The following is a 21,630-nucleotide window of genomic DNA, read 5'->3' as shown; positions in this document are numbered from 1 at the left end:
GCTCCAGGCAGTGCCCATAGCCGATCCTAACTGGGCACATGACAAAGACAGTGATGACTGGAAGAGAGTTCACTTTATCACTAGCATTAAGGAAGGCTTAAAAAAATCACGGGCTACTCCAAACTATCTGGAGTGATTCAGGAAAAGGAGGAAATTCACACAGCTTTTCTGGAAAGGCTCAGGGAGGCACTGAGAAAGCACACTAATTTGCATCCAGATGCCTCAAACTTATTCTTAAAGACAAATTTATTACTCAGTCTGTTCCAGATATTCAGACGAAAGTCCAAAAACTGGCCTTTGGCCCCCATATAGATTTAGAGGGCCTCGTTTAAGGAAAGAAATATTGCTCAAAATAGTCTGAAGTCAAAACTCCCTCCCAGGTCCTCCTCACCATTCTATGCAAAACAAAGAACTCTGACCTGAAGAAAAAAAATGGACAATAAGGTTGATCACACCCAGCTCCTAGCTGGTCCCAGCTGGTCTCCAGAATTCCCTGCCCCAGCCGTTTATGAAATAACTTCTCCGAACACTTCCCTGGCTTCCCTGTTGCTCAGACAGTAAAGTGTCTGCCTACAATGCAGGAGACCTGGGTTCAATCCCTGGGTCGGGAAGATCTCCTGGAGAAGGAAATGGCAACCCACTCCAGTATTCTTGCCTTGAAAATCCCATGGACAGAGGAGCTTGGTAGGGCTACAGTCCGTGGGGTCACAAAGAGTTGGACACGACTGAGAGACTTCACTCACTCCAAACAACCTTGGAGAAGAACAGGCCCCCTTAACAGTAGATGTCCACATATATGCCTATATATACTTACTCTTTTCTTGGGGTAGTGCAGCAGCTCACTAATCTGATGCTGCCCCTTCTTGCCTCATTAAAGGTGAATCCGTTCCGTAAAGTGCCGGTCTCCTTCTTTTTCCGAACCTCGCCTCCTCTGACTCCCTTACCCTACACTGGTAAGAGCTGCCACATCAGTATTCTTAAACAGAAATCAGGAAGAACCTAAAGAAAAAGAGAATAGAGATAAGAGAAAGGCCGAAGCTCTCATTATGGCCCTACAGGGAGTTAACTTTAGGGCTACAAATGTGGGAGGACACAAGCAGAAACCTGGCGTCTGTTTTTGTTGTGGCAAGGATGGACACTTTAAGGGACAATGCCCCCGAGGCAAGCAGAGGCCACCACCAAGGCCCTGCCCCACTTGCAAGGGAGATCACTGGGAGAGTAATATCCCCAGGGACGTAGGTTTCAGGGGTCAGAAACTCAGACACAAGATCAAGATTCACGGGGCCCAGGGCTTCCCACTTTGGCTTCTGTCCTCATTACCACACAGGAGCCTCAGGTGACTCTTAACTAGAGGAGGCCATCCTGTTAAATTCCTACTGGATACAGGAGCCACTTTCTCAACCCTCCTGTGTAATCCGGGTCCTCCTTCTACTAAGTCAGCTACTAAAGGTGGCATTTCTGGAAAGCCAATTACAAAATTCTTTACACAACAGTTGAGTTGTAACTGGGATTCTCTTCTTTTTTCTCATGTGTATATGTGCATGTGCTCAGTCGTGTCCACCTTTCCGACTCTACGACCCCTTGGACTGCAGCCCGCCAGACTCCTCTGTCCAAGGGATTTTCCAGGCAAGAATACAGGAGGGGGTTGCCATTTCCTCCTCCAGGGCATCTCCCCCACTCAGGGATCGAACTTGCATCTTTTGCAACTGCCTGCATTAGCAGGCTGATTCTTTCCTACTGCGCCACCTGGGTATCCCAAGTGAGCACAGGGCGCCTGGCGTGCAGGCGTGGGGTGAAGGGCAGTGGCAGCAAAACTCCACGAGGTGAAGAAGCGGGAGGGCGATCACCCGAGGCCAGGTGATCTGCTCCTCCCATGGGGAGGCCGAAGGATCCCCCACGCTCCATCCACGAGGGACCCAGCATCCTTCCCCAAAGTTCTGATAGGGAGACCCTCCTCGAGGGCCTGGTGGGCCGGAAGTGGGGCTACGGACACCAGCCGGGCACATCAGGGACAGCCGTGGCACCCTCACTTCCACCCCCTCCAGGGGTGGTGGTATAGGCATGGCACTCCACTCCAGTACTCTTGCCTGGAAAATCCCATGGACAGAGGAGCCTGGTAGGCTGCAGTCCATGGGGTCCCTAAGAGTTGGACACAACTGAGCAACTTCCCTTTCACTTTTCACTTTCATGCATTGGAGAAGGAAATGGCAACCCACTCCAGTGTTCTTGCCTGGAGAATCCCAGGGACGGGGGAGCCTGGTGGGTTGCCGTCTATGGGGTCGCACAGAGTCAGACTCGACTGAAGTGACTTAGCAGCAGCAAGCCGGTGACCTGCGCACACTTGGACGAGGGCACCGCAGGGGGTGTCGCGCCGGGGGCTCAGGCGCTCTTCCTGGTCCAGCACGCGACAACATCAGCGGACAGAAGGAGGCAAAGGGCAATGGAGACTGGGGAAGGCAGGCCAGGGAAGCGAGACGCACCAGGGCGCAGCCCCAGGGATCAGAGGACAGGACCGACGAGGCACCAATGAAGTGCTGCCACGTAGGCCCACGTGGCATAGACACGGCAGAGGCATAGAACCGACAGTGGAGGTGGGGTGGCCGCCAGCTACTGCGAGGGGCCCGGAAGTCATTCTGAATGACCCGGAAGTGAAACTGCTTCTGCGTCAGGACACGGAATCTCGCCGCAAGAAGCCTCCAGCGCAGGAGCGGTCCCCTGGCACCCAGGATGTCTACTGACCTTCCTGGCCCCCATGGAGCCCCCGTATCGGGGCTTGCGCCCACCACCGCCAACACCCAGAGCCACAACTGGCCCGGGAGCGCAGTTTCCCGCCGTGTACCGGTGCCTCCACGGCCCTCACATGCAACTTGCTGTGCCCAGCTTCCCCGCTCGGGGACCGAGGGCACTTCTGTGCCCGGAGACACCACCAGCCATGAAGGCCAGGGAAGGACACCACATGAGGCAAGACCGGTTAGGTCCTAAACAGGGTAAGGGGGCACTGGGCGGTCACCTGTGTCGGGTGGGCCGGGAGCGGGGAAAAGCTGGAAGTGACGGGGAAGAGCAACAAACACGCACAGGGAGGGCCGGGGGACAGGGGCACGTGCGCTGTCTGGTGATCAGAAAGACGGAGTCACGGCCGGCCACCCAGTTTTCAAGTAGGAATATGGCTATTTTTAAACAAAAACACGTCCACACCTGTTAAAGGATTTTGAGAGGCAGATTGGAACCGCTCACCCTTATATATACTATCAGCTGACTGAGTAGAATGATTTGAATTTGTTTCATGAATATAAAGATATTTTGCTGCTTTGTTTTCCTAACGTATACTACAGATTCACACTCCAAATAGTAACAGAGATGAATTTCAGGTGTTTAATACATTCATCACCTTTTGGTAATTTTTTTTCTTTTTTGTTTTATTCATCCTGTTGAGTATGTAATGGGTCCTAATTTTCTTGAATACATATTTTTCCTGATGACTAATGGTATTATGCAAGTAAGCTTTTGGGTCATCACGTTCTTTTGCCAACTTTTGTTGGGTTATTTGCCTTATTAGTTCATTAAACTTCTTTATAATTGGGACCATGAGTCTTTTCTTAGAATAATATATATTTCAAATAACTTTATTCATACTTTGTCCTGTGTATTTACTCAGAAAATGCATTTGGTAAGCAGAAGTTCTTATTCATAATACATTTCAGTTCCTTGTATTTTCCTGTGTAGTTATTACTTTTCAAATCCTGGATAAGAAAAAAATCCTACTCCAAGATTTTGAAAATGTTTCCTTATGCTTTATCTTCTAAGAGACAATTCTATTTTTATTTGCACTTATATCTAAAATCTATCTAGAATATATTTATGTGTTTAGTGTGAGGTTGCTGTTGTTGTTTAGTCACTAAGTCCAGCTCTTTGTGACCCCATGGACTATAGCCCTCCAACCTCCTCTGTCCATGTAATTTTCCAGGCAAGAATACTGGAATGGGTTGCCATTTCCTCCTCCAAGGGATCTTCCCAACCCAGAAATAGAACCTGTGTCCCCTGTCTCCTGCTTGGCAGGTGGATCATTACCACTGAGCCACCTGGGAAGCCCTTAGTATGAGGTAGGTGGTTACATTATTATTTTTTTTTCTGTGTACTTATTTAAACAAACTCATTCAATTTCTTAAAAATAGTACAATTTCCTCTCACTTCACTGCAGTGGAGCATTTCTTACACATAACATAACTTTGTGAAGTATTAATGTATGTTTGTCTGGCTTCTGTTTTACTGGCCATTTTTTTTCTTCCTATTTTTACACTAATGCTTCACAATCTTATTTACCAATGGTTTATAAGAGCCTTGATATCTGGTGGTAAATGATGATGATACCAGCAATTGATGTACCGGGCTCCTCTGTCCCTGGGATTCTCCAGGCAAGAACACTGGAGTGGGTTGCCATTTCCTTCTCTAATGCATGAAAGTGAAAAATGAAAGTGAAGTCACTCAGTAGTGTCTGACTCTTAGCCACCCCATGGACTGCAACCTACTAGGCTCCTCCATCCATGGGATTTTCCAGGCAAGAGTCCTGGAGTGGGGTGCCATTGCCTTCTCCAAAAATTGTGTTTACTAATCTTTATAATAAAGAAACTACTTAATCAGATGGTTGTATTGACGGCTATGATGATGTATGTTAATATTTTGAAAAATACAATATTCTCTGAAAATGTATGTATGTATATATACTCTTGAGAGTCCCTTGAACTCTCAAGACCTTGAGAGCTCAAGGAGATCCAACTAATCCATCCTAAAAGAAATCAGTCCTGAATATTCTTTGGAAGGACTGATGCTGAGGCTGAAGCTCTAATACTTTGGCCACCTGATGCAGAGCACCGACTAATTGGAAAAGGCCCTGATATTGGGAAGGATGGAAAGCAGGAGGAGAAGGGGACAAAAGAGGATGAGATGGTAGGATGGCATCACTGACTCAATGGACGTGTGTTTGAGCAAGCTCCAGGAGTTGGTCATGGACAAGGAAGCCTCATGTGCTGCACTCCATGGGATTACAAGGAGTTAGACATGACAGACGGAGAAGACAATGGCACCCCACTCCAGTACTCTTGCCTGGAAAATCCCATGGATGGAGGAGCCTGGTAGGCTGCAGTCCATGGGGTCGCTAAGAGTCTGACACAACTGAGTGATTTCACTTTCACTTTTCACTTTCATGCATTAGAGAAGGAAATGGCAACCCACTCCAGTGTTCTCGCCTGGAGAATCCCAGGGACCAGGAAGTCTGGTGGGCTGCCGTCTATGGGGTCGCACAGAGTCGGACACGACTGAAGCGACTAAGCAGCAGTACCAGCAAACAGGACAGAACAACTGAACTGAACTGATACATCAGTTCAGTTCAGTTCAGTCACTCAGTCGTGTCTGACTCTTTGCGACCCCATGAACTGCAGCACGCTAGGCCTCCCTGTCCATCATCAACTGCCAGAGTTTACCCAAACTCATGTCCATTACACAGGCCTCTAGGGCTTCCCAGGTGGTTCAATGGTAAAGAATCAGCCTGCCAAGCAGGCTGACCCGCTTCAGTCTGTGGGTTGGGAAGATCCCTGGAGAAGGAAATGGCAACCCTCCTCAGTCATCTTGCCTGGGAAATCTCATGGACATAGAAACCTAGGAGGCTATAGTTCATGGGATCACCAATGAGTTGGATATGACTTAATGACAAAACAAGGAACAGAAGGGTCCTCTAATCTCCCCAAAAGAGGGAGAAGGGGTGGAAGAGAGATGGGAGGTAAGCAGGTTGACAGGAGTCTATCAACTTTACAACTCATTCTCAGGGTCTTCTTTCCCAATCCAAACTGGAAATTTCAAGTCAAAGAACATTTGAAATTACATTATAATATTGCTACTCTCATGGTTAGAATGGAGAACTTAAATTCAGATAGATGTGTTTTCTGCATTTCCAAAAATTAGAGACTCTGAGTATGCCCACAGAAGACGTTCTTTGGCCCAAAATCTATAGCGTGATTCCAGAAGAGTACAGGGGATAAGTTTTGTGGTTGCTGCTGTTGTTTGCCACTGAATTACATTGATTTCTACTCTCCCAGTTCCGTGAAAAATAAACCATTGCCCTCCTCTAACCTAACCAAAGTAGACAACCTATTCCAGATTCCAGCTTTAAGGGTCTCTTTCCTGGAATCACTTCTGTAGCATATGGTTTCTATTTTGTCTCTTTTTATCCTTGATTAATTTTTCAAGAAAACAAATTATTATATACTTGGTCATATTCATTCTCATATAACTTAACATCCATGTAGTTGTGTCATTTTTCTTCTCATTACTCCTTCAAATATAAATTTAAATGTAAATATTTATGGGGTAACTCTTCTGAAGAGGAAAGTGTATGAGAAACATATATATATATATATATATATACACTCACACACATATATATCGAGATGTGTAAAGTGAAAGAAAGAAAGTGAAGTCACTCAGTCGTGTCCGACTCTTTTCGACCCTATGGAGTGTAGCCTACCAGGTTCACCGTCCATGGGATTTTCCAGGCAAGAATATAGGAGTGGGTTGCTATTTCCTTCTCCAGGAGATCTTCCCGACCCAGGCATTGAACCCAGGTCACCCGCATTGTAGGCAGAAGCTTTATCGTCTAAGCCACCAGGGATAGACAGATGTGTATATATATGTGTATATTCATACACACAAATGTATGAATTCTCCCCTGATATTTGAAGGTGATCTAGTTGATAAAAATTTTGATCCTAGCATTCATTCTTTTTTTGTGATTTTTTAAAACGTTTCATTGGAATGTGGTTGCTTTTCAATGCTGTGTTAGTTTCTAATGTATAGCAATGTGAATCAGCATACTAATACATAACATCCCCTCCCTTTTGTACTTCCTTGTTATTCAGCTCATCACAGAGCATTAAGTAGAGTTCCCTGTGCTGTAACATTCTCACTAGTGATGCTTTAAAAATACATAAAATATTGCATTATATAATTACTGAGCAGTCTGATGGCTAGCTCAATCCTTGTCAGAGTCTCAGATGCAGTCCTTGGGAATATCAGCCTGTTGTGTAAATTTGTGGGTGGGGAAACAGTTGCAGGCAAGACCCTAACTTGTACATATCTTTGCTAGTTTATGTGCAAATGAGTGCCCAATTTAAAAGACAACTACGTGATGTCATGAAACTGATAAAGATCATTTTTAATTACTTCCATGTCCAGCTTCCCCAAAGGGCAATTCCATTCATGGGACTATAGATACACTGAATTCATGGTGACTTAGAAGGAAAGGAAGGAGAAAGTTGAATGTCCACAGATGTGTCGTTAGTTTAAACCAATATTCATCTCTTTTGATAATGACCTGTGAACACATAGGCTAGGTGTCAAATCTTGTGAAAGAAAAAGATCACAATTATCCTGGGGAACCAGAGAGAAATAGGTCAATGGAAGCATTCCACACTATTCTATTTAATGCATATTCAGTATTCACTGCAACACTGATGCTAATTTTTCCAACCTAAGAGATTCTTTTGTGAACATTTTTGTACTTAAGCCTTTATATAAGAGCAATTCTAGGGTATATACCTGGAAGTGGAGTTTTGGGATCATGTACAAGGGCATCTTAAACTTTCTCAGATATTAGCCAAATGTAATCTAAAGTACCGTAAAATATTTCTATTTATATGCCAGCAGTCTGTTAGAGTTTCCTTTATATTTTTATAAAAGAGTAATATTTTACACTATTTTAAATAAATATTAAATAGGTGTATAGTAGTATCATTGTCATTGTTGTTCAGTCGCTCAGTTGTGTCTGACTTTCTGCAGCCTCATGGACTGCATCACGCCAGGCTTCCCTGTCCTTCACCATCTCCCGTAGCTTACTAAAACTCATGTCCATTGAGTTGCTGATACCATCCAACCATCTCGTCCTCTGTTGTCCCTTCTCTTCCTGCTTTCAAACTTTCCCAGGATCAGGGTCTTTTCTAAGGAGTCAGCTCTTCACATCATGTGGCCAAAGTATTGGAGCTTCAGCTTCAGCATCAGTCCTCCAATGAATATTCAGGACTGATTTCCTTTAGGATTGACTTACTTGATATTCTTGAAGTCTTCTCCAATGCCACAGTTCAAAAACATCAATTCTTCATCACTCAGCCTTAAAAATTAGTATTTTAGACTATTTTAAATCCATATTATAGGTGGACAAGGGTATCATATAATCTTTTAATTTGAATATTCCTGATCATCAATGTGATTGATTATTCTTTTATTTGTTTTCTGACTATTTTGATTATTCTTCTGCAGATTACCTGCCAATCCAAATTTTTCATCAATTATGCTCTTGGTCTTTTCCCTTTTTGTGTGTGCACATTTAATATGTATCTTTGAGACTAACATTGGTGATTTAGTTACATTGCATATTTGTCATAGTATTTAAGATCAATTTTTAAAAAATAAATTCTTTTCTTCTGTGTGTGTGTTTAGTCACTCAGTCGAGTCTGACTCTTTGTGACCCCATGGACTGTAGCCTGCCGGGGTTCTCTGTCTATGGGGATTTTTTAGGCAAGAATACTGGAGTGGGTTGCCATGCCCTGCTCCAGGGGATCTTCCCAAACCAGGGATTGAACCCAGGTCTCCCACACTGCAGGCAGATTCTTTAGCATCTGAGCCACCAGGGAAGCCAGTGTTATTTTATATTTTAAATATATAGTATGTGGATTCCCCGTTTGTACTTCTCTCTTTTTGATTGGAATTATGTTTATTTTAGAGATTATTTAGGAAAAATAATTTCTATCAGTGATATTGTTACTGTACCACTTATCACCTTTATTTTTGCATGAGCACATTTTTGTTTTCAACTTCAGTGTTACTTCTGAGCATTTTAAAAGTGGCATCTTAATATTTTATGTGTTATATTATTATGATTTTTCATTTTCTGATCACTTTTTTCGAGTTTTTATATTCAGAATTTATAGAGAACTAACTTGGCATGTTTATTTAATTAATAAATCTTTTTATTCCTTAACACAATCTATCTATCTATCTATACGTATATATAACCTTGTGGCCATACCAAGTGGCATGTGGGATTTTAGTTACCCAACAAGAGATCTAACCTGTGTCGCTTCAGTGGAAGCTGAGAGACCTAACCACTGGATCTCCAGGGAAATCCCTAACACCTGGCATGTTTTGAGTTTGCTTGTTTATTTAATTAATTTATTTTTAAAGAAGGATATTTGCTTTACAAAATTTGTTGGTTTCTGCCAAACATCAACATGAATTAGCCATAGGTATACATATATCCTTTCCCTCTTGAACCTCCCTCCCATCTCCCTCCCCAAACCACCCCTCTAGGTTGATACAGAGCCCATTTTTGAGTTCCCTGAGCCATACAGTAAATTGGCTATTTTGCATATGGTAATGTAAGTTTCCATGTTACTGTCTCAATACACATCCCACCCTCTCCCTCCTCCCTTCTCCCCATGTCCATAAGTCTGTTCTCTATGTCTGTGTCTCCATTGCTGCCCTGAAGATAATTTCATCAGTACCATCTTTCTAGATTCCATATATATGTGTTCAGTTCAGTTCAGTTCAGTCACTCAGCAGTGTCCGACTCTTTTCGACCCCATGAATTGCAGCTTGCCAGGCCTCCCTGTCTATACCAACTCCGGGAGTTCACTCATGTCCATCGAGTCGGTGATGTCATCCAGCCGTCTCATCCTCTGTGGTCCTTTTCTCCTCCTACCTCCAATCCCTCCCAGCATCAGAGTCTTTTCCAATGAGTCAGCTCTTCTCATGAGGTAGCCAAAGTACTGGAGTTTCAGCTTTAGCATCATTCCTTCTACAGAACACCCAGGACTGATCTCCTTTAGAATGGACTGGTTGGATCTCCTTGCAGTCCAAGGGACTGTCAAGAGTCGTCTCCAACACCACGGTTCAAAAGCATCAGTTCTTCGGTGCTCAGCTTTCTTCACAGTCCAACTCTCACATCCATACATGACCACTAGAAAAACCATAGCCTTGACTAGACAGACCTTTGTTGGCAATGTAATGTCTCTGCTTTTGAATATGCTATCTAGGTTGGTCATAACTTTCCTTCCAAGGAGTAAGCGTCTTTTAAATTCATGGCTGCAGTCACCATCTGCAGTGATTTTGGAGCCCCGCAGAATAAAGTCTGACACTGTTTCCACTGTTTCCCCATTTATTTCCCATGAAGTGATGGGACCGGATGCCATGATCTTCGTTTTCTGAATGTTGAGCTTTAAGCCAACTTTTTCCCTCTCCTCTTTCACCTTCATCAAGAGGCATTTTAGTTCCTCTTCACTTTCTGCCATAAGGTTGATGTCATCTGCATATCTGAGGTTATTGATATTTCTTCCGGTAATTTTGATTCCAGCTTGTGCTTCTTCCAGCCCAGTGTTTCTCATGATGTACTGTGTATATAAGTTAAATAAGCATGGTGACAATATACAGCCTTGACATACTCCTTTTCCTATTTGGAATCAGTCTGTTGTTCCATGTCCAGTTTTAACTGTGGCTTCCTGACCTGCATATAGGTTTCTCAAGAGGCAAGTCAGGTGGTCTGGTATTCCCATCTCTTTCAGAATTTTCCACTGTTTATTGTGATCTACACAGAGTTAGGACACCATATTTATTTTTCTCTTTCTGACTTGCTTCACTCTGTAATAGGCTCTAGGTTTATTCACCTCATTAGAAAGGACTCAAGTGTTCCTTTTATGACAGAATAATCTTCCATTGTGTATATGTACCACAGCTTCTTTATCTATTCATCTGTCCATAGACATCTAGATTGCTTCCTTGTTCTAGCTATTATAAATAGTACTGTAATGAACAGTAAGGTACATGTGTCTTTTTCAATTTCTCTAACCTGGCATGTTTTTAATAAGCTTTATTTGTGGTAAATAATAACTATGAAATAATTAATAAAACGTATTCAGAGTTTGTTTCTTTTTACAATATTTTATATAAATATTGAAGCATAGTTAGAAAACATTTACCAGTAATTTCAAGAACTATAAAAGTATTATTAGGATTGAATCTAGATATCTGATCTAGTGTAGTTTAATTTCACTCTATTTTATTCCATAGTTTATTACTCATTTAGGTATAAGTTATGCTTTCAGATGTAATTTTGAACATCATTTTCAGACTTATTTCAAAACTTTGAAATGTTGCTCTTTACAGATTAATTTTATCAGAAATCAATGTTTAGCTGTCAACTTCATTGGGATTTTCAAGATTGCATTTCTTATTATTTTGTTTTAACTTTTGTTGAGAGTTCATTTTCAGCAAGAGCTTTTGGATTTTTTTTTCTTTTCTTCTGTTTGGCATTTTGAAATTAATTAGCTCATAAGGAATTCCAGCCTTAAGACATGTTTGAGAGAGTGATTGCTAAGTCACACAGTCGTGTCCAACCCTTAGGGTCCCCATGAACTGTGCCCACCAGGCTGCTCTGTCCATGGAATTTTCCAGGCAAGAGTACTGGAGTGGGCTGACATTTCCTCTTCCAGGGGATCTTCCCAATCCAGGGAAATATGTGTAGTAGTATTTAATTATTTTCCCTTTTTTTATTCACTGATAGAAGTGGAAATACTGACTTGGAGTATTAAGTTAAACTGAGGCCCCCATAATCCTAACAATAACTTAGCATACCAACCAAGAAGGAGCAATACTCATGTGATAGACAAATTCCCTGTTCTTGGATTTATTTCATATATGAACCCAACTGTCCTTTTTAGCTTTCTTCATGTTTATAGTTGCTCTGATTTTAAATAAAAGGCAACATCAAAGCTAGAAATAACTTGCTGTACTGTGCCAGTTGTTTGGGCTGAGTTTCAAAACTGTGTCAGAATCCAATAGAAAAAGCAATTTTCAATTATTAGAAATTAGTACAATATACCTTGACAATATAATAGGTAACCTAAACTGTATACAAAGGGTCATTCTATGTCATATTGCCTTCAAATTTATGATTTTGAGAAACCATCGAGAATTTTTATTCAGCATTAATTGCATTTTAATCTATGCTGATTTATTTATTCAGATTAGAAAATGTTATGTTTTCTAGTTTTGTGGATAACTTCTCAATAACATTGCTTGTGTAATCATATGTACTAGTACGTATAGTATATCAGCAACTTCATTTTTTAGTTTGAACTTGTTTCTGTTACATATATTTTATTTCTTTTTTTCTTTTGGAAAAGTTACAGTGACATAAACATTAATTTACTTAAATATACAAAATGTGTTTTAGGAACCAGAAAACTGGTGCCTCTCACTTTGGCCTATACAGACAGGACTGGAGATTGAAATGCTATGAGGAACTGATATTCTTTGGGAAGATTCAGCTTCAGCTTTTATCTATCATTAGTGTTTATGTGATAAGTGTATTCAGCTATTTATGAATTCTGATGTTTGTTCCACAGTAAGAACTACCTAGTCAAATACCTTACCTTTATGACTAAGAAAAACAAGGATCAGATTTGTGACATTTGTTACAAACTGTCACAAGTTGGAATGCATTCTTAAGATGATAAACATTTATAAGTAAATGGATGCAGTTCTTTGACATTAAGCATTGTAAGATTGTACACTTAAGCTTAAACTGTAAAACTCCTGCCTTAACAGTTAAAAAGTATATTCAAGTTTAAGAACTGTGTTATAATGTTAACCTAATTATTTCTTACATAATACAGTAGCCTGTAGTTGGATTACTTCCATCAGATAATTCAGTTTTAAGAAAACATAATTTAGCAACGGACTGGAATATATAATGGCTGCTTGTACATACTGTTCTGCTTGAGTGTATGCTGTATGTTTGATTGTGACACCAAGGACTGCAGCCCTCCAGGCTCCTCTGTCCGTGGAAGTTTCCAGCAAGAATACTGAAGTGAGTTACCACTTGCTCCTCCAGGGGATCTTCCTGACCTAGGGATCAAACCCAATTCTCCTGTGTCTCTTGCATTGGCAGGCAGATTCTTTACCACTGACCCACCTGAGAGCTTCATTCATTACTTGCAACAGTGCTGATCTACGCAAAACAAATTACACACCCTCATTATCCTAAACTGATGTCAGCCATGACGTCACCGGAATAACAACGTTCAACTTTCTTAGGGAAATTAGGTGTGACAGCAATGCAGATTTCCCTTACCAAGCAATAAATAATAGCTTGTTTTATTTTGGTTAGATTGTGTGACTTCAAAAACAAAAGTTAAAAATATTCCACAAAATGATTATTTTCTACATTATATAGATGTTCTGAAATAAAAGTTTTAGTCAGTACTTTTTATGCATATCAGAAGATGGAATGTAAACAAAATTTCCACTTGAAGCTGGAAGATTAACTATATTAATTTAGATCCACAAAATTTGTTATCTAAGGGTGAATGAGTGTTATCCAATTTTTATGTTTCTTTCTATAAAAATGAGATTTCTTGTTTTAAAATCGTCTGCTCTTGGATACGTGCCTTACTCCTTTTCATAGAATTAATGTGGTTTGCATCATTTCTCAGACAGGACTCTTGGTGTCTCTTTCTTTCATCTGGACTGGTGTGAGTCCTGACCTTCTGTAAGGTCTGTATAGACACAGGACTCTTATAGAAAAGTACACTAGTTAGCTCTGTAGAGAAAAACAAGTGATGTTCTTTCTGTTCTTCTTGGTCACATTTCTGTCTTATATCAGAAAGTTTGGGTTCATATTTGATCAAAAGAAGTGATATTTATTATGTCTTATCAGTTATTTTATTTTTTACTATAAAAGTACACTTAATTATACTTAACAAAGTTACTTGCTCACCTGTTTTCTGTATTGAAATCTAATTCTGTAATTTCTTTTGTATATTTTCCCTTGTGTACAGGAATAATAATAATTACATTTACACTCATTAGATGTAGCAACTAGTTTAAACACACACACATAATTTATTCTTCACAACAGTTTTATGAAATAGATGTTATTATGTCTCAGACTAGGAAGACAAGATAGGAAAAGGATGACTAACCACTCCTAGGATACAGACCAAGTAAAAGGTAAACTAAAGATTCATACTCAAACAGCCTAATTTCAGAGTTCATATCTTTTAAAATTTGTTTTGTATATCACATAGCATTTTTACTAATTTCTTCATTAAAACTATATAGAACATAAAACAAAGTAATTGTTCCAAACAACTGACGGTGTACTTCAGTTCAGTTCATTCGCTCAGTCATGTCTGACTCTTTGTGACCCCATCGACTGCAGCTTGCCAGGCTTCCCTGTCCATCACCACCTCCCAGAGCTTGCTCAAGCTCATGTCCATCGGGTCGGTGATGGCAGTGGCACTGAACAACCTCTCTATCTGCCAGTAATGCTTCGAGCTCCATTAGATCTGCTGACCCATGGGACTTAAGTGGCAGAGCAGTTGCAGCTGGTGCCCCTGGGCTTCCAGTCTACTGCAGTCTTCCTGTCTGACTGCTGCCTGTAGACATTAAGCTTCAGCTCGGTGTTGAATTTCTCTGACTCTTAATAAATATTGCTTGTACATGTGAGTAGAAATAGGATGTTTAAATTACTTTGCATCTTATTATTATTCATTTTCCTATTCCTGTTCATCATGAGGCAAGATATTCTGACCTACCAAAGTACAAAGTCAGGAATGTGTGACAGTGCTCCACTATCAAATGGAAGTGGGGATGAAGGAGACAGGGCCTGAGCAGGGATGAGAGAAAAGTAGCTTGTGTGAAGGAAGTAGTTCACATGTCCATGGCTCCAACTCATATATCACGTTCCTGAGCCCAGTAAAGACAGTACTGTGGGATATAAAGAGACCACCCAAAGCTGACAGCTGTGACCATCTAGTTTCTGTCTTGGGGTACCTCTAAAGGACAGGGCTGAATGGAGACTCGACCAGGAGACTTGTAACAGAGCACAGCCAAGAGCAGACCTCAGCACAGCCATACCTGTGAGCTATTACTCTGCACCCTGTTACCAGGCAACAAGTCCTGTTCAGCCATTTGCAATGGGCTCCTCCCCCCAAGGAAGCAACTGTCAGTGAGTGATAGTTAGTGGGGACATTCAGGCAAGGTCAGTGGAGCAGGGGTCGTCAGGTGGACAGTGAGGTAAGAGTCAATCTCGGCCTTCCCCCCAGGGTGCTCCAGTTCACCCAGCCACAGACCAGCAGTGATCTGGGGGCCCAAGGGACATGTGGGGGGCTGTGTCCTGCTGACCTCCAGAGCCCTCACTGTGGCCCCTACTGCCGGGCCCAGGCCTTGAGGAGCCAGTGACCCTCTCCCCGCCTCTGCCACATCCTGGCAGCACAGTCTGCCTGGGATGCCATCTGCAAGACCTGCTCCCACACCCCCCACCACATGGCCGGCCTGAGGAGCCTGAGGACCAGTTGCGTTTGGCACCCGGCTCCCTCAGCGATGACAGCTGAGGAGGGTCTGAGGGCCCAGCCCTGAGGGTGCTGCCAGCTGAGCTCTGACTCTTCCACAGGACTGGACCCTGGAGGCTAAGTCGTGCCTCAGGACCTGCCCTTTCTTGTCAGAACAGAGACTACCACTCATGAGATAATTTATGGGAACAGTTACCTGACCATGACCTGGTCCCCAGATCTAGAGCTCTGACACCAAGATGTTTAAACACATCACCACGCTCCTGCCTCAGCTTTCTAGGAAAGGACTTCACCGAGAGCTTTCAGGGAGTTTGGGGTTTTTAAGGCATGAGCCACTCCTCTCCTTGCAGGGCCCTCAGTACATCTTTCTGGGCTCCACACCCTGACCTGCTGTTCTTGTTTAGCCTCCCTGTAAGTTGGGCATAGGGACTTGTTTTCAGTAAAAGGCAGAGCTTCAGCCAGGGTAATTGCCTGTTTGTTTTTGCCTATAAGGAGAAATGCCAAATGACCAGCTCGATACCAATTCATGAAATGTGGCCAATGGTTTGGTGGAATGATCAGGCACAATTGTAAGATTCATGAAAAAAGAGTCCTGAAGATGGTATGTAGATAGATGTCTTTGGAAACAGGATAGGAAGATATTTGTGTTCCATGTGAATTAGTAAAAAGAAAACAAACAAAAAAAAAGAGAGAGAGAGAGAGAGGGAGTTTAGCAATCAAGTGACTAAGACGGCCTCTACTATGAATGTCTTGTCAGCATCCTGCTCAGCCACCTCTGTTTTTGCTCAGTGACTCATGAACAAAGCAGCCCTGGTGACAAGGATGGGATCAGCATGAGCTTAGCAATGCTGAATTCCACCCCCAAGGCTGGCCTGGCTATAGACTCTGTTGAGTGTCCATATCCCAACAACGGAGACTGACCCTGAGTTCTCTGAGGTGATCAGCCAGATACCTGGTGGCAGGCTGACTACATTAAATCCCTTCCTTTATTGAACTGGGTAACATCTTGCTTTTCCTGGAAAATACACGCACTTAGAAAATGAATTTGCTTTCCTTGTCCACAGTGCTTCCCCCCGGACTACCATGACTGCTATATCCACCGTCATGGTTTCCCACACAGCTTTGCTTCTGAAGTAAATCCTGCAGAATTCCGTTTCTAGTGTGTTTCTACATCGGGTAGGCTGCAAGAGCTACACTACTGTGAAACTTCAAGGAGGCCTTGAAATAACAATTTTATAGTGCACATACACACACCTCCTAATGACCTAGTTACACACTCATCTTTTTACTGCTGTGTAGGAATTTTGAAGCTGCAATGAAATTATTTAATGAATCAGGCCTAAGCAGTCAATTTTATTTAAGTCAAGTCATCTTGGGTGGGCCAAATTTAATTAATCAAAAGGCCTTTAAAAGAGGATGTGTGCGTGTTAGTCACTAAGACGTGTCTGAGTCTTTTGTGACCCCATGGATGGAAGCCCACCAGGCTCCTCTGTTCATGGGGTTTCCCAGGCAAGAATCCTGAATCAGATTGCTATTTCCTTTTCCAGGGGATCTTCCTGACGCAGGGATCAAACCCAGGTCTCCTGCATTAGCAGGTGGCTTCCTTAGCATTGAGCCACATGGGAATTTCTGTTAAAAAAAAAAGATAGACCCTTTCTATATCCAGAGATTCCAGGCTTTCATTCATATAGTTTCCGGTCATGATCTTTAGCTCCTGACTGTATGCCTTGCCAAAGTTCTTGTCTTTAATCAGCCACCAGGAATGGGTGAACTAATCCCTTGTAATAAGTACTGCTTCTTTTATTGAATTTCTGTGCACAAAAGTAATTCATGTTATTAGAGATTATTTCTAACACCACAAGAAGCACTTTTATTAATTACATTTCTTTATCGTTGATTATAATTTTTACAACTGATGGACCAATGTTGTCACCTGATTATTAAGTAAGCACCATAATTTATGTTAGGCATCACTCTTCCTGTTGTACAGTTTTGTGGGTTTTGACAAATGCATCATGCCATCTGTCCACCGTTGTAATGTTGTATAGATAGTTTTAGGACCCTAAAGACCCCTGGGCTCCACTTATTCATCACTCTTTCTCCTCCCCTTCCAGCAAACTCTTCCACCAAACTTCTGTCAATCCCTGATCTTTTCAACACCTGTAGAGCTTTGCCTTTTCCAGAATGTCAGATAGGTGAAAGCATCCCTTTTGATTGAGGATTTTGAGAATGACTTCTTTCACTTAGTAATAGCTCTTTAAACCTTCTCCATTTCTTTCAAGGCTCAGTAACCCATTTCCTTTACTTACCAAATAATAATCTATTGTATGAATGCATCACAGTTTATTCACTTACTGAAGGACAACTTGATTACTTCCAATTTTTGGCAATTATGAATAAAGTTACTCTGAACATATGTGTGGAAGCTTTCATGTTTTCAGTGCATTTGGATAATGAACTAGGAGTGTGATTGCTGTATTACATGATAGGTAGCCTATATTTAGCTTCATAAGAAGCCCATAAAGTGCTTGTACTGTTTTACATTCCAACAACAGTTAGTTAATTGAGTTCCTGTTGCTCTGTATCTTCACCAATATTTGGGATTTTCTGTTTATTGGAGTTTAGCCACTGTGATAATTGTGTAGTGGTATCTCTTTTTAAAAGAAATGAATTTTTCATTCTTTCTTACTTTACTTTAGACCTTATTCTTGTATTTATCTATTTAGTAGTGTAGCTATAGTGTAGTACCTGAAAACTTTAATCCCTAGATCTAGGTTTCTTAGATTCAAATTCTAACTCTACCTTTTACTCCTTTGTGACATAGGTTAGCTGTTTAACATGTGCTTCAGTAACCTGTGGGTTTCCGCAGTAAAGAGCTCAGATGCTAAAGAATCCACCTGCAGTACATGAGACCCGGGGTGTACCCTGGATCTGGAAGATCCCCTGCAGAAGGGAATGGCAACCCACTCCAGTATTCTTTGGTGAATCCAGTGTACAGAGGTTTTAGTCCATGGGGTCACAAAGAGTTGGACAGGAATAAGTGACTTTCACTTTTTTCAGTAGCCTTAATGATAAGATATACCTCACAGAGTTGTTAAAGTAATTAGGTTTAGATTATTCTGGAACATATAAATAGCAATGAGTATCTGGCCTGTACTAAACTCTTTTATTATTTAATTGTATAAAATCACTTTTTGTCAAGAGGAAGCCATTTAGAATGTAATTCCAAATATAGGTAAAATAATGATCATTATTTTAATTTTAAATTAATTGTAAGGAAAACTTTCACATAATGATAAGATTCCGCCATTGCTGCAGCATTACCGTATTCAGCTATCACTATACTATTTAAAGTGTAATTCAGTAACTTCATAGTTGTAGGTCTTTTCACAAACCTTCAGTATTGAGAAGGGCAGCCTAAAGAATTCTTATTTATTTATTTATTTAATGAAAGGGAGAAGGATACATTTTAACCACCACTATTTTGTAATTTTGTTTGGTCATGGCTTTGATTTGATGAAACTGATTTCAGTATAATAAATGAAATTGCAAGTTCAAGATTTTGATCCTATATTTTTTGTTAACAATTCAATAAACTGAATTCTTAAAATTTCCATTCTCTGTAGAAGATGCCATAGCTAAGCATCTTAATTTCAATATATAAGCAGATTGTTATTGGTACTCTGATTCATCTACCACAACTGAATAGCCTGTGGCCTGACCTTAATAGGGCACAAAGTTCAGAGACTTAATTATTACAAACAGTATGTCTTCTGTTTTAATTTTCTAATGGAGAGTAATTCTAAGACACTTATGCAAGGAACTGACTTATGTTTCATGGCCTTGAAAAATGTTGCCACCTCAGTTAAATTAAGGGTCTACAGCTTTGACCATTTTGGGAGAACTGTCAGTAGTTATATGTCGTAAATGTGGCCAGTTTCATATGAGCATTGTTAAGACATTACAGGACTTCCTCAGTGGTCCAATGGTTAGGACTCTGAACTTTCACTGCCCAGGCCCAGAATTCGATCCTTGGTCAAGAAACTAAGATCCTGCAAGCCACAAGATGTGGCAAAAAAATAAAATAAAACAACCCCACCTCCCTTCCGAAATACTGTTAAACTTCAGAACTAAGTTGTGCTTGTCATGGACATCATATTTAGGAGTTTTTCTATCACATCAAAATTTTCATTGACACTACCAAATTTTAGAGCTAATGGATTTTTTACTATATATATATTTACTACATATATAGTTTTACTATATATAAGTATCATAAATGGCTTAACTTTTTCATAGAATTTGTCCTGTGAATTTACAGCCTTGTCATGACACTGAGTAATGCTGTGTGTCTTCAATAATGTTATTTTTGGTTTTGGAATATGGGGCATAAATTTTCTCCTGCATTCAAGAGATAATCCCTTATAAACTCTCCATTCCTAAAAAATTTTAATGAACAGAGGATATTTTTCAATTCCTATGCAATTAGATTTTATAGAATAATTATATTTTTAATATTGATATTTTATAAATCTGGGGGATTTCTGACTATGCTGAAGAAATACCACTGGAAAAAAAACAAAACAAAACAAAAATCAAATAATAATTCCCTGTACTATGCTGGGCTCTAAACTTGGCAGTTAAAGGTACATTTCTAAGAAAAGTTAATTTCAACAACAGTAATATCTTTAAGGTAAATATTTCCCTTAAACTTGCCTATCATACAACCATACAAAAAGTAGATAGATTAAAAAAAAAAAGTCAGAATTTTCTGTCTGATTGGTCAGAGCCAAAGGGGCAGTGATTCTTTTTTAATATTAAACTAATAAATAAAATAGAGTGAAACATACTTTTGTAGTTTGTAAGTCAAAGCCATCTCTTAAATGATATTATATTTATCCTATTAAATTTTATTTTTTATGATGTACTTTCCAGTTTATTTATTTTCTTAATTGATTTCTTTTAATTGGAGGCTAATTACTTTACAATATTGTAGTGGTTTTGTCATACATTGACATGAATCAGCCATAGGTTTACATGTGTTCCCCATCCTGAACCACCCCCCCCACCTCCCTCCCCATCCCATCCCTCTGGGTCATCCTAGTGCACCAGCCCTGAACACCCTGTCTCATGCATAGACCTGGACTGGTGGTCTGTTTCACATATGATAATATACATGTTTCAATGCTATTCTCTCAGATCATCCCACCCTCGCCTTCTCCCACAGAGTCCAAAAGACTGTTTTGTACATCTGTGTCTCTTTTGCTGTCTTGCATATAGGGTTATCATTACCATCTTTCTAAATTCCATATATATGCATTAGTATACTGTATTGGTGTTTTTCTTTCTGGCTTACTTCACTCTGTATAATAGGCTCCAGTTTCATCTACCTCATTGGAACTGATTCAAATGTATTCTTTTTAATGGCTGAGTAACATTCCATTGTATACATGTACCACTGCTTTTTTATCCACTCATCTGCTCTTTGGCCCATTTTTTGATTGAGTCATTTATTTTTCTGGAATTGAGCTGCAGGAGTTGCTTGTATATTTTTGAGATTAATTCTTTGTCAGTTGCTCTCTTTGCTATTATTTCTCCCATTCTGAAGGTTGTCTTTTCACTTTGCTTATAGGTTCCATCATTGTACAAAAGCTTTTAAGTTTAATTAGGTCCCATTTGTTTATTTTTGCTTTTATTTCCATTACTCTGGGAGGTGGGTATTAGAGGATCCTGCTATGATTTATGTTGGGGAGTGTTTTGCCGTTGTTTTCCTCTAGGAGTTTTATAGTTTCTGGTCTTATGTTTTGATCTTTAATCCATTTTGAGTTAATTTTTCTGTATGGTGTTAGAAAGTGTTCTAGTTTCATCCTTTTACAAGTGCTTGACCAGCTTTCTGAGCACCACTTGTTAAAGAGATTTTCTTTTCTCCATTGTATATTCTTGCCTCTTTTGTCAAAGATAAGGTTTCCATATGTGCATGGATCTATCTCTGGACTTTCTATTTTGTTCCATTGATCTATATTTCTGTTAAATTTTCAAACCCTAGTTTTCAAACAGTATTGAAAACAGAGAGATTAAGAAAAATTGCCAACACCTTTTTGGATACTTTCTTTTTTTAAAAGATAGCAAATGGTAGTTTATTTTTTTAAATAAATTGTGTACAATTTAGGAATACTTGCCATATACACTATTCTTGGACATTTTCTTACAATAGTAAATATTCAGAGCACTTCAC

At 40.4% G+C, this 21,630-nt stretch overlaps 1 protein-coding gene and 1 long non-coding RNA gene across 2 annotated transcripts in view; one reads left to right on the top strand and one right to left on the bottom strand.

Annotated features, from left to right (window-relative positions):
- LOC133227545 (uncharacterized) overlaps positions 1 to 2,550 on the bottom strand; it is a 48,473-nt gene extending 45,923 nt beyond the window's left edge. The window contains exons 1-2 of the mRNA XM_061382144.1: positions 2,481 to 2,550; positions 815 to 999 (exon numbers count right to left, since the gene is read on the bottom strand). The gene's annotated coding sequence lies outside the window, so the exon portion shown is untranslated. The remainder of the gene's footprint in view (positions 1 to 814; positions 1,000 to 2,480) is intronic.
- Positions 2,551 to 3,835: 1,285 nt separating this feature from the next.
- Positions 3,836 to 21,630, top strand: part of LOC133227548 (uncharacterized) — a 28,565-nt gene continuing 10,770 nt past the window's right edge. The window contains exon 1 of the long non-coding RNA XR_009729860.1: positions 3,836 to 4,100. This is a non-coding gene — a long non-coding RNA (uncharacterized LOC133227548). The remainder of the gene's footprint in view (positions 4,101 to 21,630) is intronic.

Source organism: Bos javanicus, chromosome 16 (genome assembly GCF_032452875.1).
Source record: "Bos javanicus breed banteng chromosome 16, ARS-OSU_banteng_1.0, whole genome shotgun sequence".
NCBI classification, from domain to species: Eukaryota; Metazoa; Chordata; class Mammalia; order Artiodactyla; family Bovidae; genus Bos; species Bos javanicus.
Note: the sequence above shows the minus strand (reverse complement) of the source record. Positions and strands in the feature narration are given on the sequence as shown.